Source organism: Camponotus floridanus, unplaced genomic scaffold, assembly GCF_003227725.1.
Source record: "Camponotus floridanus strain SB8 unplaced genomic scaffold, Cflo_v7.5 scaffold90, whole genome shotgun sequence".
Lineage (NCBI taxonomy): Eukaryota > Metazoa > Arthropoda > Insecta > Hymenoptera > Formicidae > Camponotus > Camponotus floridanus.
The window spans coordinates 84546-96319 of record NW_020229861.1 but is presented as its reverse complement, the minus strand read 5'-3'; positions in this window follow the sequence as shown (position 1 = coordinate 96319).

The window sequence follows — 11774 nt, the reverse complement described above, 5'->3', positions numbered from 1 at the left end:
GGCAATTAGCCGGGCCGGCCCACGAGGGCCAAAGAGTAGTGGAGGCCGTTTTCCCTGTTTTCAGGGAGTGGCTGGGGAAGACCTGGGGGCGCATCACCTTCCGGGTGGCGCAGGTGGTGACCGGGCATGATTGCTTCGGTTACTACCTGTGCCGCATTGGGAGGGAGGCGACCCCCGGGTGCCACCACTGCGGAGGAGACCGGGACACGGCTCAGCACACTCTCGAGGCCTGTCATCGTGGTGGTGGGGAAAGATCTCTCCCTCTGCGCCGTGGTGCGGGCCATGGTACAGGGGGAGGAGCAGTAGAGAGCGGTGGCCTCCTTTTGCGAGGAGGTCATGAGGACCAAGGAGGAAGCGGAGAGGGACCGTCGACGGATGCCGTCCCCGGAAGCGCAGGATGTCGCAGCCCGCAGGATGCGGCGAGGGAGGAGAAGGCGACCCGTGCCTGGACCCCAGGTCCCAGCGCGGGATTGATTGGGTGGGGTGGGCCCTGCTGGGGGCCCACCCCCCCTTCACTGCAGGCTAGGTGGATAGGTGGGGGGCTAAAGGGAGGTTCTGGCACTGGCAGGGTCTGATGGCCTACCTGGTGGCCCCCCTCCCTCCCTCCACTCGGCAGAGGAAGAGGCCCCGTTTAGGAGCCGCGGCGAGGGGCCCCGGTGTGGAGCGGGGAGATCTCCCACCGGGACAGAACCCCATTAGACGGAGCCGGGAGGCGGATGGGTGTCCTCCCTCCCGGCTGCAACGAGGGATTGCGATGGGGGAGTCACGGAAGAATGCCTGTGACGTACCCGTGGCTCCCCCGTGACAACGCGGTGGAGGACATCCGCAGGGGTTTTAGCCGGTAGGAGTCCGGCATAACCCTCTCTCTCTCCCCGGGGAGGGAGGGTATCCATGAGGATTTCCCCTGCGTATCAAAAAAAAAAAATGTGTGTCTGTATGTGTATAGCGACCAGCTGATCGCAGCAGGCACCCCGCGTAAGCGCCCGCGTCTGACGGGCCTCGCGTCACCCTTGCCTACCTCTTGTATCCAACCCGTCATGCAAGAAGTTTAATTACTTTCTTTAATAATTCGAAAACTAAGCTTCGGACGAAATTTTGCAAAAGGAAAAATCGTCTTAGAATTGACTCAACAATGTGTCATTTCACGGACATAGGGGTTATTTTGAATCATCCTGTATATAGAATGCATTCAAAAAAACGTATCCAGGCGTGAAGGGGACTAATTCTATATCTTAAATTTTCTTGTTCTTTCGGTTCAAATTCTGGTGCTCTAAAATTGTTTATTTTTAAAATTTGTGATGATGTTGCTCCACAAATAGGGCAACGTTGAAACGAGAGACGATTTTTGTCAATGTATGTAAAATTTTCCCATCAACTATCGTCATAATTAAGTTAAATTTAATTTTCAAAATTTTGTCTTTATATGGGAAATTTAAACATGATAAATTTTTTATTTCATTGTCAATATCTTCCTTTTCCTTTAGAATTAGTTCTTCAGTTTCTTTAATATATTGCAATTTTAAAGGTCTGCAAAATTTAATTGAATATGGTGTGTTATTATTCCATAAAATTGTACTTTTGCACGTTAAAAATCTCAGTAGAATTAATGTAGTTGCAAATAATGAAGAATCGGATTCTGCTAAATTTGCGGAATTTTCAAATCTTTGTTTGTATATCGAATGGCTACTACTGCCATCAAAACTATAGCTAAATATCATTTCTGTTTCAATAATATCATTGTCACTCTTTAAAATAACATTATCGATGACTTTCATTTGTAACAATATGATTTTTTTAGCGGTATGTTCTAATAAATTTTGTAGCGGTACTCGTGCAGTTGTCTCTGTTACGGTAATACCACACGGTCTACAATTTTTTTTGGCTATAATAAGGGCATCATACTTGGGATATATATCACAATTTCTGTTTTTATTTTCTAGCCGAATATTTACATACTGTCTTTTACTAAAATTATTGTCAAATAACAAAGCTAGAGCTTCATCTTCAGAAAATGGTATAGGTTCTTTCTTATCAGAGCTAGAAGATTAGTTTCCTTATTTTGCTTGGCCGATTAGGAGTTTTCATTGTTTCATTTATAACAATAGCCAAATCTCTGCTTCCTCTCTTACGTGCTGCTATGGTTGTCGCGTGCATTACTAAATCTAAATCTTCTTCCATTATTTTCTTCGGATGCTTGTCGTCTCTGCGAGCGTGTCGATTTTTCTTGATATAGCAAACAAGGCCGTCTGTCGTTTAGATGTCGAAGATTCTATATTTGCTTTATATTTTTGCACAAGGAAATTTTCTCATAGCCATTTATTATATTTTGATTTAAATTGTTTCTGTATACGATGGGAATTATTCCATTTTATGGATAAATTACAGCAGAAGATACGCACTCTTTTTTCGACTGATTTTATGTAGTCTTCAGAAATATCTGTTTCTGTCATTATATTAAAAATAAATGTGGAAATAGCAATTGTTTTCCTTTTTACATTATGTTCATTACACCACACGTTGAATAAGTCTTTATTTTTGAAGTGATACTCGTCTAAAAGAAATAACAATTGCTAACTATTTGCAGACAAAACTGTTTAATTATTAGACTTTAATACGATGAATGAAGAAATGAGATACATACTAGAAATCTTTCTGCTATTATCCATGGTTGCAGATTATAATAAACCACGCGCGCGATATATAAAATATAATAAATTATGAAATATAATAATTACTATAATAACTTATACTTCATGTAATTAATACTTAACTAAAATTTAATATATAGAATTCACATTTTTATGTATAAAATCGAATAAAACCTTCTTTGAGATATTTCCTTCAGTACATTCAGTACATTCAGTAAAAAACTGAATGCAATGAGACAGAAATAAGTAGGATATATAGGCGGGTTCTAATCCAGGTCCTCTCAGGGGAGGTGAGGCGCGCGGGGGAATGACATCACGCGGAACGGAGGGGATTTCGGAGGCGGCACGTGTTAGATGTTTTATCGCAATATTATATTACATGCCCGATTGATAAACAGTATTGCGTACGAACATGTTCGGTTTAAATAAATAATATAAACAGCAGCATTTCTTTGAATTGAGATTATAAGAGTCAAACGATAGTAATTCTGACCGACCCTACGAAACGTTTCTCCAAACGGAAACATTTTTTGACGTACACGAAGAGGGAGGAGACATAAAAACGGTCAATCTTACAAAAAAAGTAACACAAATCCTTTTTTTCCCATCAACCGGACAAAGAACCAACAAAAGTAACGCAAAAAACGAAGTCTAGAGAGTAGAGTGATTTAGGATAAGACAGTAGGCGGAATAGAGACACGAAAGGTCGAGAAGAACGCGTGCGAGAGAGAGGGAACGATGGCGCGAGGAGAACGCGTGTGAGAGAGGGAACGCGTGCGAAGGAGATAGCGTAAATAAATACATTTTTTAAATTAAAGTGTATAAAATTTGTTAAAAAATGTGTTGTACATATTTGTGTGTGTGTGTGTATACTTAAATTTAAGAATAAAAAATATAAAAAGTAATGATAAAAAAATATAAAAAATATAAAAAATAAGAAATAATTAAAAAATTTAATATAGGGATAATGCATCGGGCTGAGAGAGGGCAGCTCCTGCAACAGAAAAAAAGATATACATTTTATTAGTTTTTAATAAAATATTTAATAATTTATTTAATATAAAAATAGTAGTTACATTAACCTGCTAGAGCCACCAAGTCATCTTATGAGATCCACACCTCTTCTTGGATCCACGCTTCCTCGTGAATAATTTCCAAATAGGGTTTTTCCCCGAAGAGCCGCCGCAGGTTGAAGACATCTTCGACCTGACGATGGCGACTGTCCGGGGTGTCGCCCCATATATCTAAAACTTCTTCCCGAATAGCTCGACGCACCATTCGCACCACTGTCTCTGCTCTATGTTTACAAATTCGAAAAAGTTCCACTTCTGTCCGAAAACTAAATAATAAATAATTATTTAAATAATCTAATTAAAAAAAAAATCACACGCTACATGCAAACGCTACTTACCTCTCAATCAAACGCAACTCTTAAAATTACAGTAAACAGTATGTCAATAAATCTGTTCTCCATAATTCGAAACCACGTAACAATCTCTATACATTTTTTATCAAAATTTTTAACGTTTACAGTTTATAACTTGGAACGATGAAGTCGCGTTCACAGTTCTGAACTGTTATGACGAGGCTCTCGGTCCGAAATCGTTATCAAGACACCATATGCAGGCCATCTCCAAAACGCACGTAGGACATAAGAATCGAGTTTTACAAACATCTGCAAAATATAAACAGCAGCATTCCTTCAAAAAGACAACGCGTGCAGAGAGAGAGAACGATGGCGCGAGGATAACGCGTGCGAGGAGATAGCGAAAGGAATGGGAGCGCAAGGAAAAGGCGCGTAAATAAATACATTTAAAAAAAATTAAAAATATAAGAAAATATAAGATTTAATAAAATATGTGTGTTATACATTTGGGTGTGTGTGTATGTTTATGTTTAAAAAATTAATAATAAAATATAAAAAAAATATAAAAATATAAAAAAAGTAATACAAAATATAATAAAGTATAATATATTTGGGGAGGGGAATGCGCCGAGCTGAGAGAGGCCGCGCCTGCAATAGAAAAACGATACACATTTCATTAGATTTTAATAATTATTTTATAATAATTCATTTAATATAAAAAATAGTACTTACAATGTTGTCCATTTGTTTTAATTTGTGCAAATGGAGCACATGTCGCACGGCAGTATTTGATGCAAAGATTTCCTACACTCTTTGCAAGACATGTTGGTCAAATGTGTATAATATATGCATCGATGTTCGCGAACAGAACTAGCTTCTAGAAATAGAAACGATAGTCTCAGAAAGCATTCCACACAATATTTCTCTCCATTTTTCACATAGTAGTATGACATACAACATATCTTTATTGTTTCGTTTAATGTTAATATTTCCGGTAAATTTCGCTGTTTCTTTTGGAATAATCATCACTATCGTCACTATTGTCACTATAGTAATCACTGACCGCCAAGGGTTCTACTTCGATATAAGAGTCATCCTCGTCTGATTCGTCAACGTCCATTACATTATCATTTTTAATGATCATCACATTTTCAATATCATCATCGATGATAATAACAATCATCATCATCATCATCATCATTATAATATTTTCTTCAGCCATTATTTAAAGCACACAAGAACAATGAAAAAAATATTTACTTCTTCTTCTTCTTCTTCACTTTTTGATGACTGATTCTTCACTTTTGATTTCTTCACTTTTGACTTCTTCGCTCGCGCTGCTAAACTCTTTATGACAAGCAGCGAGATCTCGGTACGAGTCGTATACGCAAGACACAACAATAACGCTAAAACTTGTTTGACGAGAGATCGATACCGCGTCGATAGCCGTATTCTGACCGGTGCCGTGATTAACGCAAACTATATCGAACCTCGTCAATTTCTCGAGGATGCCGAAGACATCGTGCTCATGCAAGTGCAAGACGTTCTAAAAACACAACAGTGTAAAAATAAATACTATATTAAACGGTGAATTTGTGTCGGGTGATAAGCGTGCAAATAAAAGTATAAATACGAAAAATTGTGAACTCTTTCGCACATCGGATTTACGCGAGTGGTTCGAGCGCCGCGTTATCGAGCCCACTTTAGCATCGTTGGAGAAAATTTCAGGAATGTGATAGTGCTGTGCATTGTCGCGAATACAGAATTTGACTGTGAATATTAATAATATAATCCAATGCGTGCGGGTGTTATATTAAATTGCCGCGGGAGATTACTATGAAGAGAGCGGTGGTTAACGTACAGTCTAAAGACACTGCGTGTTTCACGTGGGCAGTGGGTCGCTGCTCTATATCTCGCAGAAAGTCACGCGGAACGGGAATCATCGTACCCGCCTTACGCGACAGTGCTGAATCTCCGGGACATTGAGTTTCCAGTGACTGTGAATCAAATTAAAAAAATTTGAACTCGCGAACAATATCTCGATCAACGTGCATCGAAGATAAGAACAGTATTGTCTCGATACATCTTTCGGAACAGAAGCGAGATAAGCATGTGAATCTACTATACGTGGAAGACGACAACAGCGTCGGACATTTCGCGTGGATAAAAAATGTATCCCGGTTCGTGAGCTCGCAACTGAGCAAACACAAGAATCACAAATATATCTGCGATCGATATATATTATATATATATATATATATATATATATATTAATATAAAATAATTATATCAAATAATTTATATAAAAAAAAATCTTATGATAAAAAATTTTTCTTTTACAGATGCCTGCATTATTTTAATTCAGACGTCAAGTTGCAGTTACATGCCGTCGACTGCGGGGAGATGAACGACTGCGATATCCGGTTGCCGAGCGATAAGAATAAGTGGCACGAGTTCAACAATTACAACAGGAAAGAGCGGCTTCCATTCGTCGTGTACGCCGAACTGGAATGCGTTCTGGCCAAAACGGAGGAAGAACAAAAATTGTACCAACATCATCAAGTATTTAGCATAGCTTTACTATGTACATTGTTCGTACGACGAATCTTTATCGGCGTATCATTCGCGTCGTAGCGCCGATTGTGTAACATGGTTTGTCGAAGATCTTAAAAATTTAGCGATTCGCGTTAAGAATATTTTAACGACCAATGTCCCTATGGTAAATTTAACATCGGAAGAGTGTGAAAAATTTCACAACGTCACTCAATGTCACATATGCGAAAAAACGTTCGCGAAAGACGATACACGCGTTCGCGATCATTGTCATTTGACTGGGCGGTACAGAGGCCCCGAGCATTCAAATTGTAATCTAAATTATAAAGAAACTTTTTGTTCCGATAGTTTTTCACAATTTATCCCGGTTACGATTCTCATTTTATTATCGAGGAAATAGCCGCAGCGTTCGAAGGGAAAATCGAGTTATTACCGATAACCAAGGAAAAATATATTTCGTTTACTAAAAATGTTGATCTTAAAGAAGAAGAAGAATAAAAAAATCATATAAAATTACGTTTCATCGAATCCTTTAAATTTCTCGCATCGAGTCTCGATAAATTGGCATCATTTTTAGACAAAGACAAACTCAAAATTTTAAAATCGGAATTTCAAAATTTATTTACAGAAAATTTCAAATTTGTTAACGCTAAAAAGGTTATTTCCGTACGAATACATCGATTCCGTTGACAGGTTGCAAGATACGTGTTTACCACCGCGCGAATCATTTTACAGTTCCTTGATCGGCGAAACTGTATCCGAGAGCGATTACGCGCACGCCGAGAACGTCTGGACGCGATTCTCCATTCGGACGCTAGGCGAATATAGCGACTTGTACCCCAAAATCGATGTCTTGTTATTAGCCGACATTTTCGAAAATTTTCGAGATAAATGTATCGAAAGTTACGGACTCGACCCTGCGTATTACTATACTCTCCCCGGATACACGTGGGACGCCATGTTAAAGCATACAAAGATCACGTTTTGAGTTGCTTACAGACATCGACATGGTTATGTTCATCGAACGTGGTATACGCGGCGGTCTGAGTCAATATTCGGGTAGATACGCTCGCGCTAATAACAAGCACATGGAGTCGTACGATCCATCGAAACCATCATCGTACTTGATGTACTTTAATGTAAATAATTTGTACGGATGGGTAATGTGTCAACCGTTGCCCTATGCCGATTTTCAATGGGTCGACCGATGTGTCCAATTTTGACGTATCATCCATCGCGCTAGATTCGCCTACGAGCTATATCCTCGAAGTGGACCTCGAGTAACATCTTCACGATGCGGCCACACTGACCTACCGTTTTGCCCGACACGAGACAAAACCGCGCTTCAAGCGGGAATTCAAACTGCTTGCAACGTTATACGATAGAAGCGTTACGTGATACACTACCGCAAGCTGCAGCAGTGTACGCGCCACAGCCTTCGTGTAACAAAAATACACCGAATTTTACAGTTTTCACAATCTCCCTGACTTCAAAATTACATAGAATTAAATACACATTTCAGAACATTGGCTAAAAATGATTTCGAAAAAAATTTATACAAAATTAATGAACAATGCGGTATTTGGCAAACGAAGTGGAAAATGTGCGCAATCGTGTCGATGTAAAATTATTAACAAAGTGGGACGGTCGATACGGCGCAGAGGCGATGATCGCGAAACCAAATTTCCACAGTAGAAGCGTTTTTTCGGAAAACTTAATCGCTATGGAATTGCGTAATTCGAGGTGAAATTTTACAAACGACGTGGGTATGTGTATACTCGGACATATCCAAGACATGTTTGATTTTCATCACGAGTATATGGCGCCAATGTATCGCGAAAAATGCCGGGTAATGTATACCGATACGGACAGTCTCATATATCACATCGAGTGCGCGGATGTGTATGAGAATATGAAGCGCGACATCGCTAGATTCGACACGAGCGATTATGCGGTGGACAATGCGTACGGTATACTGCTTGTAAATAAAAAGGTATCGGGTCTGATGAAGGACGAAAACAACGGTGCCATAATGACCGAATTCGTCGGGACTCAGAGCAAAGATGTACGCGTTACGAGTGAATGGGAAAAAGGATACGAAGAAAGTCAAAGGCGTCAAGAGCAATGTTGTCGCGAGAACTTCTTCTTCTTCTAAGTTTTTATGGCACCGGGTCAATCCAGACCCTTACGTCAGAGAGATTACTTCAAGGTTGATGCGTTAGGTTTGGTTTACAATTTGCTTGATTTGATTGCAGCTTCAGTTTCAGTTATAGCTTTGCAGTTTCAGATTATGGAGTTCAGGGTGAAGTCTAGGAAGGAGGAATATGTATTACATATAGAAGTTGACTGTGGGTGTGTGAAGGGTAAAGAGAGGGAATCGAAAGGGGAAGGGGGAGGGGAGGCGATGAGGAGTGGGAGGGGGAATCTGATGGGCAAGGAGAGGAAGTCAGAAATCATGTTAAATTTTGAGATTGTAAGAGTGTAAAAAGGAGTAAACAGAATTGACAATAGAACGAGACGGATTTTTAAGAGAGAGGATAGGTGATAGTGAGGAGGTTTTTTGAGTGTGGATTGCAAAGAGGTGAGGAGACGGGGGCGGTTCGAAATGAGGGAAAGGGCAGTCCCTAGGATATGCTCGATATCCTGCTGTGGACATGCGCAGCTACAGAAGGGGGATGTGGCTATTTTGTATTTATAGAGGTTGGCATTGAGATTGTAATGCCCAGCACGCATACGACAGAAGGTGGTGATTCTCTTTCTCTCTAGCCCGGAATTAAAGAATCAGGGCGGGTAGAAAGGGGGAAAAGAATAGTGTCTGAAATAATTTTTTCCTGTTGGTACATTGGAAAGGCAGTTTAAAAAGGAAGTTTTGAGACTCTCATTAGAAAGATAGAAGAGGTCGGAATAGGGGATGATGTTGGGAAGAGTTATACCTGTGGTAATTGCCCTTTTAGCCAAGAAATCGGCCGTTTCGTTTCCTAGAATCCCTACGTGAGCAGGGACCCAGACAATAGTGATGTCAAAATGGAAGGATTCGGCCATCCTCAGTTTATCTTTGATGGCAAAGATAAGATGGCTGAGTTCCCTGCCAGGTTTCAGAGACGTTAGAGCCTCGACGACACGAGTCGGTAAAGATAGAGGAGGAGCGAATCTGTTGCGAGATGATAATCTCAATAGAGAAAAGAACGGCTAGGGCTTCTCCTGTAAAGATAGAAGCGTATGAGGTGATCTGTACAGTTTTCGATTTTGAGAGAAGGAGAATAAATCGAAAAGCCCACGTATATGGCTGAAAGAGATTTGGAGGCATCAGTGTAAAGGCTCGATCAGAGATGATTCATTAAGGGAGGACATGAAAATGATTTGAGGAAGCAAGAATTTCTTAAGGAGATCAACAAGGTTCTTGGGAGTGAATGCAGTTTTCGGGAGGTAAATAGAGGATTGATAAGGGAAATTGTAAACAGGAGGGCCCTCGAAGGAGGAGATATAAGTTTTATATTTTTTGATTTTAAGGAAAGCATGATATAAGGCAGTGCTGGGATTTACTTGCAACTTTCGGCCGAATTTCTTAGCTTACGCCTACTGTTTCCCTCTTACCGCTCGCGCCGCTCGTAACTATGAAGCACTCAGGAACGTGTGCGTCACAAATGTAATGTGGAAATCTATCTATCTAAATTCTCTTATTGTTAATTACGTTTCAAAACACAAATATTTTAAATATTTTACAGAACATATGCGTAATTAATAATAGAATACTTATTTTTATTATTAATAAACAATAAAGAGAACTTAGATAGATTGCCACATAACATTTGTGACGCGCACGTTCCTGAGCGCTCCTTAGTTACGAGCGTTCGGCGGCGCGGTCGCTAAGAGCGAGCAGTAAGAGGGGAACAGTAGGCGTAAGCTAAGAAATCTGGCCGAAAGTTGCAAGTAAATCCCAGCACTGATATAAGGGAAAGTTAATAGAGAATTGTGGTTATTTCTGTTGAGGAGAGACAGTTGCATATAGAGTGAGTCTATGATAGGATTGTTGGTAGAGGCAAGAGACCTAAGAATGTATCTTCTCTGAGAGGAGATTTGCAACGGAGTTTAAGAGGTGGAATGCCCGATTCTGCGAGAACAACATTAGATGGGGTTGACGATCTCAGACCGAGGCAAATTTTATGGCTTTCCTTTGGATCTTTTCGAGCTTATTAATTTTAGAAGAGTGATAAACGGGAAGAAATGGCAGCCATATTCGATGCTTCCTCTGATAAGTGATTTGTAGATACCAAGGGAAGGTTCGGATCAGAGCCCCACCAAGTACCGCACAGCGATCTGATAACACTGGTAAGTTTGTTAGCTTTTTGAGTTAGAAAGTTAATATGAGGATGTCCAAGGAGCTTAGGATCAAGGAAGACACCTAAGAATCTAAATGAAGAGACAGATCTTATCGTACATCCGTTAAGTTCCGATAAGAGGCGCGGGGGGGGGGGTGGATTTAGTTCTAGAGAAAGTCATGAGCGCAGATTTTTCAGGCGAAATATTAAGACCCTTGGAGCTGAGGAAATTAGAGAGTTTAACCAGGGATGATTCGAGTTTTTTACTGAAGGACTTGATTTGAGAGACGGGACAGGAAATAAATATCGCGATGTCGTCGGCAAACTCTACAATTTGACATTCTTTAGATATATAATTACGAATTTTAGAAAACGTATATGTTGAATAGGAGGGACTTACAAGGGGAGGCTACGCTCTGCTCTCCGCCGATTTTAATGAAATTACAGGAGTTGTAGGAGATATTATGTAGTTAATACCTGTAAAGCCCTTTTTCTGAATGGGCCCTGGAAGTCAAGTTATAACCAATTATATGGGGATCTCTTCGTTAAGTAGCATTGTGATAGAGGCACTTATAAAAGTGAGCGTAGCACAGCAGATAAGACATTTCGCTGTAAGTCTCTGGATCGCTGGTTCGATCCCAATCGGTGGCAAGTTTTTTTTAAATTTATTATATTGTTTTTTTTATTCTTATATTGTTTTTTTATTGTTATATTGTTTTTTTTTATTGTTATATTGTTTTTTAAATTTTGTTGTGTAATAATGAATAAAGAAAAAAAATAAAAGAAAGAAAATAAGAGAAACCTTTAACAATAAGAGATAATAATTATAATATATATATATATACATATATATACAGGGTGGGCATTTATCTTGAGACAAGATAATAT